The sequence below is a fragment of the Leucoraja erinacea genome, chromosome 33, assembly GCF_028641065.1.
Source record: "Leucoraja erinacea ecotype New England chromosome 33, Leri_hhj_1, whole genome shotgun sequence".
Classification (NCBI taxonomy): domain Eukaryota; kingdom Metazoa; phylum Chordata; class Chondrichthyes; order Rajiformes; family Rajidae; genus Leucoraja; species Leucoraja erinaceus.
The window spans coordinates 3894468-3907500 of record NC_073409.1 but is presented as its reverse complement, the minus strand read 5'-3'; the positions used below and the strand labels follow the sequence as shown (position 1 = coordinate 3907500).

Genomic DNA, 13033 nt, shown 5'->3' with positions numbered 1-13033 from the left:
GATTATAGGCCAGACGCGGGCTGGTGGGGCTAATGTAGCTGGGACATGTGTAGGAAGGAACTGCAGATGCTGGTTTACACCGAAGATAGACACTAAATGCTGGAGTAGCCCAGCGGGTCAGGCAGCATCCCTGGATAGAAGGATGGGTGACGTTTCGTGTCGAGACCCTTCTTCAGGTCCGTTGGGCGCTATGGGCAAGTTGGGCCGAAGGGCCTGTTTCCATGTTGTATGACTATGACTCTAAAAGACTGCAGTGGATCATAACATAGGCAGATGGCACGATGGAATGTATCAGGGAATGTCATCAGTTTAACCAATAATCTAAGTTACATATTCAAAGAAGTAATGGGTGAGTTTTTGTACATTGCAATTTTTTAGGTTAACGATTGAATGTATACACAAATTTTGAAGAAGAGTTCCGACCCAAAATGCCTCCCATCCTTTTTCTCCAGGGATGCTGCCTATCCCGTTGAGTTACTTAAGCACTTTGTTCTGTATCTTCAGTATGGGCGGTCACGGTGGCGCAGCCGTAGTTGCTGCCTTACAGCGAATGCAGCGCCGGAGACCCTGGTTCGATCCCGACTACGGGTGTTGTCTGTACGGAGTTTGTACATTTTCCCCGTGACCTCTGTGGGTTTTCTCCGGGAGCTCCGGTTTCCTCCCACACTTCAAAGACGTACAGGTTTAAAGATTAATTGGCTTGGTGTGAGTGTAAATCGTCCCTGGTGTGTGTAGGATAATGTTAGTGTGCGGGGATCGCTGGTCGGCACCTACTCGGTGTGGACCGAAGGGCCTGTTTCCGTGCTGTATCTCTCAACTAAGCTAAAACTTAACTAAATGGGCTGGTGGTTTCTCGTTCAGAATGATGCACAATATGTTATTTCCAGTGAGAGTGGAAATGAGCCCCATGCAACAGGTGCATTGGTTCGACACTGGAGACGGAAAATGTAGGCAGCAACGCATGGGATGCATCTTCTAATTGCAGTGACCCCGAGTCACCAGCTGGGATAAGCATGCTTCTATTTGACAACACTATGAGCATCGGAGAGCCTGCACATAAATCTGGTTTGAAAGAGGCTTCCCAGCTGTCAATGAGCAGAAGGCCATGGTTATATGTGTGTATCTCACAGAGCTATTTACGTTGTAACACAAGTCTTATTCTATATGCTAAGAGCTTTGGGAGATGATTATGGTGGCTGCAGATTTTGATCTATAAATTGCCCGAGGGATTGTGTTTCTGCCTGGTATCTTGGCCTTCCATCATCTACAACAGGAGATGTTGAATGGACCTGTGTAAGATGGTACATACTATTGGCTCTCCACTTCTACAGCATTCCTCTTGCCTGGAATTGTTGAACTTATTGATGTTATGAGATTCAGTTGCAGCACATATCATTTTAATAAGGTCTTGTTGTACGTGGAAAATAGAAATGGCAACACAACAATCCTATCTTTGACCCATGCTGAGACATAGTAAGGATAGGTCTATAAGGTCACCAATAACTCTACTTCCTTTGAAAGCTTGGGAAGTTCAGCATGTCCTCAACAGCTCTCACCAACTTCTACAGATGCGCTGTAGAAAGCATTTTAGCGTGATGCATCACAGCACAGTTTGGGAACAGCTCCGCCCAAGACCGCAGGAAATTGCAGTGAATTGTGGATCCATGGCATACAGTAAGTGCCTGGTGCCCACCCGCCTACGCGCCTGCAATGTAGACGCCCGCCCACTCCTCCCCTCCCACCCCTCCCCCCCCCCCCCCCCCCCCCCCTTCCCCCTCTCCCCTCCCCTTCCCCCCCCCCACCCATGGGGCACAAAGGCTGAAGGTGGTCCGGGCCGGAGCGAGGGATCGGCCGGTTGCTGGGTTAGCCTGCGTTGTATCTAGGTAAAGGATGGCAGGCCCAAGTAGCACAAGCGTCTAGCGGAGCCTCTATTAAACAGCTGCAGCTCAGATCGAAAAGTGTCTTCCATATAAGTCTAGAGTTCGACTGTCCTATACCCTTGTTGTCCTCACGGTGGGTGCTTTCTACCTTTTCACGCTCTATTACTCAATCGCTGATTGTGATCATGTCACCAGCTTAATTCTAATTTACTGGGCCCACGCATATTGTCAAACTAAAATACAACTGGACATGTGATAATAAGAACCATAGATTGACTGGACTTCCTTAATTTTAGGCTTAGTTCTAGCTTAGAGACTACAAATGGGCAGAAATCAGGCCCTTCCCGGCTCGTCATGCCCTAGACCCACCCGACTCCCGCACAGTAAAGTCATATCACAGTTTACTGGCGAACCAATCACCTACCTTTTCTTATAGACCAAGCGACATTAACTACATCGGAACCTGTACGTCGTTGCGATCCTGTGTGGGATAATGAAGTTCGCGAAACCAGCGACATGATAGAACCCCCATAGAGTGAATCACAACCCACGTGCGCACACAGCCTCCTATCCGATACTTTAACATGACGTACAAGAGTCCTCAAAGACAGCCAGCACCTCGTCTATGTTAGTGCAGTGATACGCTCTAGACCTCCTCTGGCGCGTATATATGGGCTCAGGAAGCAGTCATCCTAGCTGAGTGCATACTGAACGAATGTTTATCTGTTTCATGCCCCATTTTTTGTCTCATATCCTATTCTCGCCAGTAGACTGTGGAAGGGACTACTATCTACCTCTGTGGTGTACGCTCGTGATGTATCCATGTGGGCCATCGGTATCTTGCGCGCTCTACAATTAGCACTTAGGGAGCGTGTTTTTAGTCTTTGTCACTTCCCGGTCTTGCCCCCCACCTGCGGCTTTATGTCTTGTCTTCGCTTCGTTAATACTCAGTGCGTCGAGTTGTAGAGACAAGGTGATGTCAATTGAAGGCACGATAGGATCTAGACGTGTAAGGAGTAAGTAAGTTTGTACTTTGTGTAGAGAGGAGACGCTGGAAAGATACCAAGAATGGATGTTTCGTAAAAGAGAACGTCATTACGCCGGTCGAGAAGTTCTGTCTACTGCCGGATCATCTAAGGACATGCCAACCAGAATCCTCGTGCGCCTCAAGCTATCCAACTATTGTCTCCTGCCTATATGTCTTACCATGTAGATCCCCTGGAGCACAGTCCGTGGACAAACCGTAGAGTAGTCTATCGCTATCAGCTGTCTCACACAAACATAGCCCACGACTTGGCCCACCGCACACGTGTACTTCTGCTGTGGCATAAGAAGTAGAAAGAAATTCGACGACCCGCAGCGCAAGAAATGTCTCTCATCCACTTCCTGAAGAAGTGAATGCTATCAAAGTCGGTTTTCCGTTGACTGGTTAGCAAAAGCTTTCACTGTACCTCGGCTACAAGCGCAATGAGACAATGTTGACTCTCTGTCTTGTTTTTTTATTTCATGTGTGTGTCCCCGTGTCTTTTTGTGTGATTGTAATCCTTTTTTTTTGGCGTTTGTTTCCGGACTAAATGAGTTGGGAATCACTACCAAAGCATCGATTTAACGATACTATTTTGAAGCGTGGTATACCTGTTGTGTCCATGCTCCTTCTACAAGCGGTGATTTGCAATTACTTTGACATAGCAACCTCATTCATACTCCTTACTGTTGCCTTATGTTTGTCATGGCGTCGGATGATTCAGCACTTCAGGTGTAGCATGTGAACGACTCGGCCTTCATAGTGGTTTCGAAGCACACCGTATACGTCTGCAATCCAGAGCCATATAAACTTAATCAAGGCGGTACACACGAATCATTACCCATCATGCCATCTTGCTATAATTCACAGGATAATCTCCAAGTGTTTGATATCCCCATGCGAAGCTTCGCAGTCCTCCCCACAATAAAGGGGCAACACAATTTGTTGCAGGAAGCCCAATATTTACCACCCAGTAAAGGCCACACGCATACACGGCTGGGAAATAAACAAACTCTACTGTAATCCTAATACTTTCATCCCCTTTCCTCCCCCTCTTCCCTTCCCCCTCCCTTTCCTTTCCTTCAGTTTAGTGCCTTTTTACCCTGCCACTGTTGTCCCCACCACCCCGTGTGGTATGTTTGTGCACTTCCATGGGGAGACCTCCCATGCAAATTCGAAGGTCAACTTTTTTTACTCCAAAACAGAATGCAATAATGCCAGCCTCCTCTCTCTCTACTCCCTCCTTTCCTTTCCTTTATCCTTCTTTCCCCCCCTTTTCCCCTCTTTCTCCCCTCTTTCCTCTTTCTTCCCTTCCCTCCCTTCCTCTCCCCTTCCCTCCCCTTTTTCGAAATGTGGAAGGTGTAATGGAATATGAAATCAGTGCCGAAGATCGAAAGACGACCTTAGGGAAGGAGTAACATGTGTGTGAAGGAACTGCAGATTTTGCTGGTTTAAACCGAAGATGGACACAAACAGGAGAGTGAATATGTACAGGTCGCAGAGATGTTAGGGCTCACGACTATTGCCATTTGTGTGTTCGCATGTAAATGGCCCTCACGCACCGTGTTGTCACGTTAGAGTATGCAACTGGTGTTACTGGGCCACCTTTCCATTTTAGTGTCGTCCATGCACTTTTGCATTGTTGTATTATGTGTAGTTAAAATACTAGCGCTCCCCCCATCTTTGCTCAAAGGCGTGGTGGGTATCTGGAACTGCAGCGAGTCGCTCAGCGGGTTTGGTGGGTGAAGTTGGCGCCATATAGGATTAGGGTGTTAGAGTTGCGTTCCTGTAGTAGGCGGCGTGACCAGACAGCACCTCGGAGTACGTGAGCGCGGAGACCACTCGTGAATGGCGATACTGGCAAAGGTGTGCAGCCGCGACACGGCGATAGATTGGCGTTCTGAGGGAGCGAATAGACGACCAACTAGGGTAGCCGGATCCTAGGCATCGTGTAGGCGCACTTGGCCACTTTAGAGTCGGTCGCACGCACCGCCATCAGAGGTAATTAGCATGTGGTGGAGGCGCACATCAGTAACAAGGGAAGTGATATGCACCAGGTACCAGAGAGGACCCAGAGTGGGCAGGGTGGGACGTATCAACAATATTTCTGGGAACCAAAAAACATGATCATGCCGATTTACAGGGCCAAGAAGGTGGTGAACATTTTTACACAGTTCTTGTGTGGTCTTCAGAAATAAAGTTTAATTTTTGATTAACTAAACAAACACGATCCAGGAGTTCTGTGGGTTCACAGAAATATTGTTATACTTCCCACCCTTGCCACTCATGTGGCCCTCCTGGGATGGGTGATATCACTTCCCTTGTTTGAGGGGTGCCTCCACCACACCCTGTGCCCCTCAATGGCCAGTCTAGACTATGGAAGGATCCGAGACTGTGGTCCTCCCCCACAGAGCCTTGGCGTTGGCTGCACCGAGCTTCAGTGCATCCCTCAGCACGTACTCCTGCAGTCTGGAACGGGCCAATCGGCAACATTCCCCGACGGACATCTCGCTCCGCTGGGAGGTCAACAAAGCTCGGGCCGACCAAAGAGCGTCTTTCACCGAGTTGATGACCTCCCAGCAGCACTCGATGTCCGTCTCCGAATATGTCCCTGAGAACGGTCCATAAACTGATCGTGGATGATCAGCCATGATCACATTGAATGGCGGTGCTGGCTCGAAGGGCTGAATGGCCTACTCCTGCACCTATTGTCTAAATCAGAGAGTCCTCTGTTATTAACTAAAGAACTCCAGGAAAGGAAATTATGTGCGGTTTCTCTACTCTGCTTCTGGCATTATTGCAGTCGATTTTGAGTTAAAGTTGACCTTCTGAATTTGCATGGGGGAGGCTCCCAATTAAGTGCCAGCAAGGCCCAGTTTTTGACAACCTTTTCCTTTTAAAAATGCACTAAACTATCCTGAAGGTAGACAAAAATGCTGGGGAAATTCAGCGGGTTAGGCAGCATTTATGGAGCGAAGGAATGAGCGACGTTTCGGGTCGAGACCCTTGGTTGAGGCAGCATCTATGGAGAGAAGGAATAGGTGACGTTTCGGGTCTCGACCCTTGGGTGAGGCAGCATCTATGGAGAGAAGGAATAGGTGACGTTCGCCTATTCCTTCGCTCCATAGATGCTGCCTCACCCGCTGAGTTTCTCCAGCATTTTTGTCTACCTCCGATTTTTCCAGCATCTGCAGTTTTTTCTTAAACACTAAACTATCCTGACGCGAGTCATTGTGAAGACTGCTGCAATCAAGGCCGGACATCTACTACATTAGTTTACGCAATTGCTTAGCGCACATGTTTGAGTTCTGAGATGACCTTCAAAGTTCCCCATTTATCTGAAGAAACATCTTAATTCATTACACGTTCCAGCGGTCAGCACAAAGTACAATTACTTATTATGCAATTTTATGCCTATTTAGAGCACATTTTCCTCGGGAACATTTAAAGTAACAAGCCACCTAATTGTGTGGCAAGCCATTCAATCTAAACCCCCTGCTAGTGGAAGGCTCACATTACAACAAGTAGCCCACTGTCATGGGAGGAGGGGAAGAGAAGGACATATGATACAAATACTCAGCTTTCTGCATGTTACATGGTAACTCATGCACATCCAATACCGCAGGAAATATTGCTCATGCTTTGATCATTGTCCCACTGTGTAAATAATTAAGCTGGCTACATACTAGATGTCTACATATTGGATAGCTACGTAACTAGATAGATGGCTACATTCTGGATAACTAGGTGACTAGCTAGACTAAGCTACATACTGGATAGCTAGGTAGCTAGCTAGCTAGACGGAGTTGATTTATCCGACTTCATGGGACCCCTCTTTCTCCCCCCTCTCCCCCACCCTAGTCGTGGTACTAGTTTCGCTGTCGTCCTGTCATAGAGCTCGCCATCACCGACCCCACAGCCAACAATGGAGCAGTGTGAGCTCTACATTTCCTTGATCGTCGTTGCATTTTGCATAAACTTTCATTCATTTGATCTGTGCGCCATCTATATCTCTCGTTTCCCTTTCCCCCCAACTCTCAGTCTGAGGAAGGGTCTCGTCCCGAAACGTCAACTATTTCTTTTCTCCAGAGATGCTGCCTGTCCCGCTGAGTTACTCCAGCATTTTGTGTCCATCACATTTGGAGTTAAAGTGAGTTCCTTCGAGCCGTCGTTTTGTTGCTGCTTTAATTAGAACAGTTTCTTCAACGTAGGTTTTAACTCAACTGGTTAAAGTAGGATTGCCTGGAGCAATTTAAAAACAAATGTTGGAATAATTGGAATTAGGTTTTAAAAAGAAACACCAAATATTCATAAGTGATAGGAGCAGAATTAGGCCATTTGGCCCATCAAGTCTACTGTGGTCAGATCCATTCAGCTACATTCAATCATGGCTGATCCACAGACACACACACACACACACGCACACACACGCACACGCACACACGCACACGCACACGCACACACACACACACACACACACACACACACACACGCACACACGCACACACGCACACACACACACACACACACACGGAGTATTGCTCTGTATCTAACGTGTGTGCGTGTGTGTGTGTGTGTGTGTGTGTGTCCGTGGATGTGTGTGGCCATGATCCACACATCACACACATATATAGAGCCTACCAGCATCTCTAAGTTAAACGCCACTATTTCATCCTCTATCAATATGGCACGTACGATTATTAATCATGCATCCGACATGTTTTTTCCACAAAAAAGCACTGATACAGACAGACTGTGAGTCATCTGCTTTATGATTTCCGGTACTTTATTCTTAGTGATGACTGAATAACTTTTGAATTGATTTAGTGTAACAGGCGAGAAGTTAACTTGTTCAATATTGATTTTGTGTGATAATTAATGCAGCAGTCATTAACTATATTTCTTAGATTGCACACTATGCAATTTAAGTAATTTGATGTTATCATCAGGTGGTTTTTCTCCAGGCTATAAACTGCAGACTGCAGGGAGATAATACCTGATATGGTTCCCACATCAGCAGAATATTCTCTCTGGGAATTTGATGTCCGTATATCACTTTAAACACAGCAAGGAATCTATGTTTAAAAGTCCGATGAAAAAAAGCAGTTATTTGGCACTATAGTGCATATTGGGATGCATTAAGGTGCTGTGACCAACATTAAATGTCAAATACAAGTTATTGCCCCCACTAAATTTAAACAAAGTCATTGCTGATAAAAATGATGAAAATGCAGGTTTGCTGCTATTAAGTAAAAGTTTTCAGAAATGCGGTCTTTCCACAAATCCTGTTTGCGTAAACTTTTTTTTGTAGTTTTAGAAATACTTCATGGAAACAAGCCCTTCGGCCCACCGAGTCGAGGCTGGCCATCGATCACCCATTCACACCCACTTGTACGTCATCCAACCCTCTCATCCCACTACACGTTAGGGGGAATTTACAGAGGCCAATTAAACTTCTAGCCCACACGTCTTTGGGATGTGGGGTGAAAGCAGAGCTACCCAGATGAAACCCACGTGGTCACAGGGAGAACGTGCAAACTCTGCACAGACAGCAGCCGAGGTCAGGATTTAACCCTGGGTCTCCGGCACTGTGAGGTAGTGGCTGTACCTGGTGCATTATTGTGCCACCCTATTGCAAATCTGACACGACAAACAGTGGTAGAGTTGTTGCCTCACAGCACAAGAGGCCCGGGACCGATCCTGACTATAAGTGCCTGTCTGAACGGAGTTTGTACGTTCTCCCTGTGACCTGCGCGGGTTTTTTTTTAGATCTTTAGTTTCCTCCCACACTCCAAAGAAATACAGGTCTATAGGTTAATTGGGTTTGGTGTAAATGTAAAATTGTCCCCAGTGTGTGTAAAATAGTATTAATGTGCGGGATCGCTGGTCGGTGCAGGCTCGGTGGGCGAAGGGCCTGTTTCCGCGCTGTATCTCTAAACTAAACTCAATCAACAACTAAACCAGTATTTGATTTTGAGACACAACGAATTGTAGAGACCCTTCCACCTCTCTTGGGCTTTACATTTCACTCCTCTTCTGTCCTTATCTGACTCCCTTTTCATCTGACCAAATCTGACTGTCCTTTTCATCTCTAGCCTTTGTCCACCCATCTGCTGATCAACCCCCCTCCATCCCCTGTATCCACCTATCACTTATCAGACTTTGTCCCATCCCCACCTCTTGTCCAGCTTTCTCACCAATCTAATAAACAAGAGAGAGAAAAGAAAATCTTTGTGTGTGTGTGTATATATACACGTACTCACAAATACACACATATATATATATATATATAAAACTCAGTGGGACAGGCAGCATCTCTGGAGAGAAGGAATGCGTGATGTTTCGGTTCGAGTCCAAAGAATGGTCTCTACCGGAAACGTCACCCATTCAGTCTCTCCAGAGATGCTGCCTGTCCCGCTGAGTTACTCCAGCTTTTTGTGTCTACCTTCAGTTTAACCTAGCATCTGCAGTTCCTTCCTATATATATATATATATATATATATATATATATATACACACCAACACGCACACGTAAGTACACATAAAAATAGCGCAATGATAACAATAATAGTCCATGTAGTTCTGAGCTTATTTGGAGTTTGTAGTGTTTAATAGAATAAATACATATTTACTGGGAGTGTCACCTGCTTCAGTGCAAGAAGCTCATGGAGTCTGCCAGATAAACAGGCAGATTTACACTCAGCTGATAAACGAAGGCTTTTCGACAAAGCACCAAACCTCAAAGCACTGATGTGTTGACCTAGATTACATGTGCAAGTCTTGGAGTAGTGCTTGAACCTGTGACCTTTAGTCATGGAGAGTATTACTTTTGAGTCTAGCCGCACCTGTTATAAAAGGGAAAGGCCAAAAGATGGACAACCTCATTCAGTTCACCTTGAACCGGGGGGGGGGGGGGTTCACCCCAAATCTAAATGGATTTCCAAATTTTATGTCTCTTAATCCAGAATCAAACATGTTATGTTTGTTTGCTTGCCTGAGCAAGGCCACATGAAACTATTAAGCACTTTGCCCACGTTTAAGCCAGCTGGTTCAGTAACTGACAATAAATCTTGGCCTTGCCTGTGATGGGAGGCAATCCCAGTTCCACAGACAGGAAAATAATTCCATTAAGAGGAACGGCACGGTGGTGCAGCGGTAAAGTTGCTGCGTTACAGAGGGCCAGAGATCCGGGTTCCATCCTGACTATAGCTGCTGTTTGTACGTTCTCCCTGTGACCACGTGGGTTTTCTCCAGGTTCTCAGGTTTCACCCACATTCCAAAGATGTGCAGGTTTGGAGGTTAATTGGCTTTGGTAAAGATTCCAAAATCCAAAATACCGTTTTGGACTGTCGGGGTCACCAATGTAGCGAGTCTAAACGTCGTGTACAAACTTTATTTTTATTAAGACATTACAGGTTTGGTATACACGTGTGTGTTTGGTACACACTAACACAAAGTCATTGTTGCTGCTGTTGAACGAGGTTGTTGACTCCTGGGATCCAGCTGAGCTTCTCCTGTTTGTTGGAGGACACATACCAATAAAGTCATGACGTTCTCTTCCTGCCAAATGCAGTCACGTGACTGTTCCAGTTCTGGTGACTTCTTTAGAAGGATGAGAGGGTATCTCATTGAAACATATAAGATTGTTAAGGGCTTGGACAGGCTAGAGGCTGGAAACATGTTCCCGATGTTGGGGGAGTCCAGAACCAGGGGCCACAGTTTTAAGAATAAGGAGTAAGCCATTTAGAACAGAGACGAGGAAACACTTTTTCTCACAGAGTGGTGAGTGTGGAATTCTCTGCCTCAGAGGGCGGTGGAGGCAGGTTCTCTGGATGTTTTCAAGAGAGAGCTAGATAGGGCTCTTAACAATAGCGGAGTCAGGGGATATGGGGAGAAGGCAGGAACGGGGTACTGATTGGGGATGATCAGCCATGATCACATTGAATGGCGGAGCTGGCTCGAAGGGCCGAATGGCCTACTCCTACACCCATTGTCTGTTGTCTATTGTGACAAGGGTTCGATCAGTAAGTGGCTCGACCACCAGGTGGCACCACACTAGTATGTTGGATGGTATTTGGATATGGTGTGTGGGAATCGCTAGTCAGCGCAGGCTCGGTGGGCTATTCTGCCCTGTATCTCTATACTAAAAACGTAACCGCTGGGTTAATTTAGTGAATTTTTAATGTGGGAATAAGTACTGAACAATGAACGGTAAATGATTTTCAGCATTACCCAAACTAATTTTCGGAGGCACTTTTAAGGTTGAAATGAAAAAAACTAGTATCAAAAACTAGTTTAGAGAATCAAGAGTGTGTGTTCTGCTCCGTCCCGACGTCGGAGTTTCGATTATCCCGACGAGAGGGCTTATACATTGGCCCGTCTGTAGCGGCGATTGCGGGGGGTTCATGACCCAGACCAGGAGAAAGATTGACTAAACGTTACTGCCTTCCATCACAGTGTGGAATGTTGATTCCACTGTGGTGGATGTTTATGTCAAATTCTATCGTGTATCGTGTTCTTTTTGATTGTATGGCTGCATGATGACTCATTACACTGTACCTTAATTAGTGCATGTGACAAATGAATTTGAACTTGAACTTGAATTATTACAGATAATTGCTAATTGAATGATTGACTGAAAGATAGAGAATGGAAATAGGTCCTTCGTCCCACTGAGTCCACACCGACCATCAATCACCCGTACACACCAGCTCTATGTTATCCCACTTTCGCATCCACTATGTCATCTGAAAAAAAACATACAAGGGCACTGTGACAAATCACAACTGGCCATGACTAATTTGGTGGGATTTCCTACAATTACAGTTCAATATATTGCCACGTGTTCCGAGGTACAGTGAAAATCTTTTGTAAGGCTCGGCTAATAATTATGTAAGATACATCACGTTGCCATTATATGTTTTTTTGAGATGACCTTCATACATTTTGTGCATGGTTTTTTCAAGAAATTGGCTTGAATCTTCTACACAAAATTAATTAATTTATACTATTCACATGTGAAAACTTTCCATTCCTTTTGTTTTTAAGGGATCTCATAATACATGGGTATTACACTCATAAACACTTGGGTAGTTTACACCCCAGCGGTGTGAATATTGACCTCCAATTTCAGGTAGTCCTTGCTTTCTCCCTCCTTCCCCTCCCCAGCTCTCCCACAGCCCACTGTCTCAGCCTCTACCTTTCTTCTTCCCGCCCATCCCACTCCCCACCCCCCACCTCCACATCAGTCTGAAGAAGGGTCTTGACCCGAAACATCACCTATTCCTTCGCTCCATAGATGCTGCCTCACCCGTTGAGTTTCTCCAGCATCTTTGTCTGCCTTCATAATACTCCACCTCATTTGGAGACCCTCGGACTATCTTTGATTGGACTTTACTGTCTTTATCTTGTAATAAACATGATTCTCTTATCTTGTAGATGTGCACTGTGGACGGCTCGATTGCAACCATACAATTTCTTTCCACTGACTGGTTAGCACGCAACAAAAGCTTTTCACTGTACCTCAGTACGCGTGACAATAAACAAAACTGACTAAGATGTGTTTTTTAGTTTAGTTCAGGGACACGACATGGAAATGGACCCTTTGGTTCACCGTCTACCATGACCATAGATCACCCTTTCACACGACCTCTGTGTTATCCCATTTTCTCATCCACTCCCTGCGTGGGAATAGTTGTAGGTGCCATTTAAAGGACCTGTCCCACTTTCACAACCTAATTCACAACATTTTTTACTCGTGGACATTTTCATCATGTTGAAAAAACGCCCTGACCTACTTGATGCCACGAGTACCTACGACTAGCATCACGACCTACCTACGACTTCCTACGACCTCGTGAAGACCATGCTGCGAGTATGAGTCAAGGGCAAACTCGGCAGAGGTCGTGAATTAGATGGTGAAAGTGGGACAGGCACTTAACATACAAACTCCTTCGCGTGTCGCGGTTGTACATCACAGCTTCTGCTATATATAAGAGCCGACAACTCTTCCAGGTGATGATTTACTGTATAAAGGGAAAAGAAGACTTTAAAAGAAAAATTGGCCAGATAACAATAACTGCAACTTCACTTATCAGGACTTTCCAGTCCAGCTCTTGATTTAACTCTG

The 13033-nt window shown here is 45.7% G+C and overlaps 1 long non-coding RNA gene across 1 annotated transcript in view; it reads left to right on the top strand.

The window, feature by feature from the left end:
* The window catches only part of LOC129712556 (uncharacterized), a 378151-nt gene that overhangs the window by 114027 nt on the left and 251091 nt on the right, over positions 1–13033 (top strand). The gene's annotated exons all lie outside the window — the stretch shown is intronic.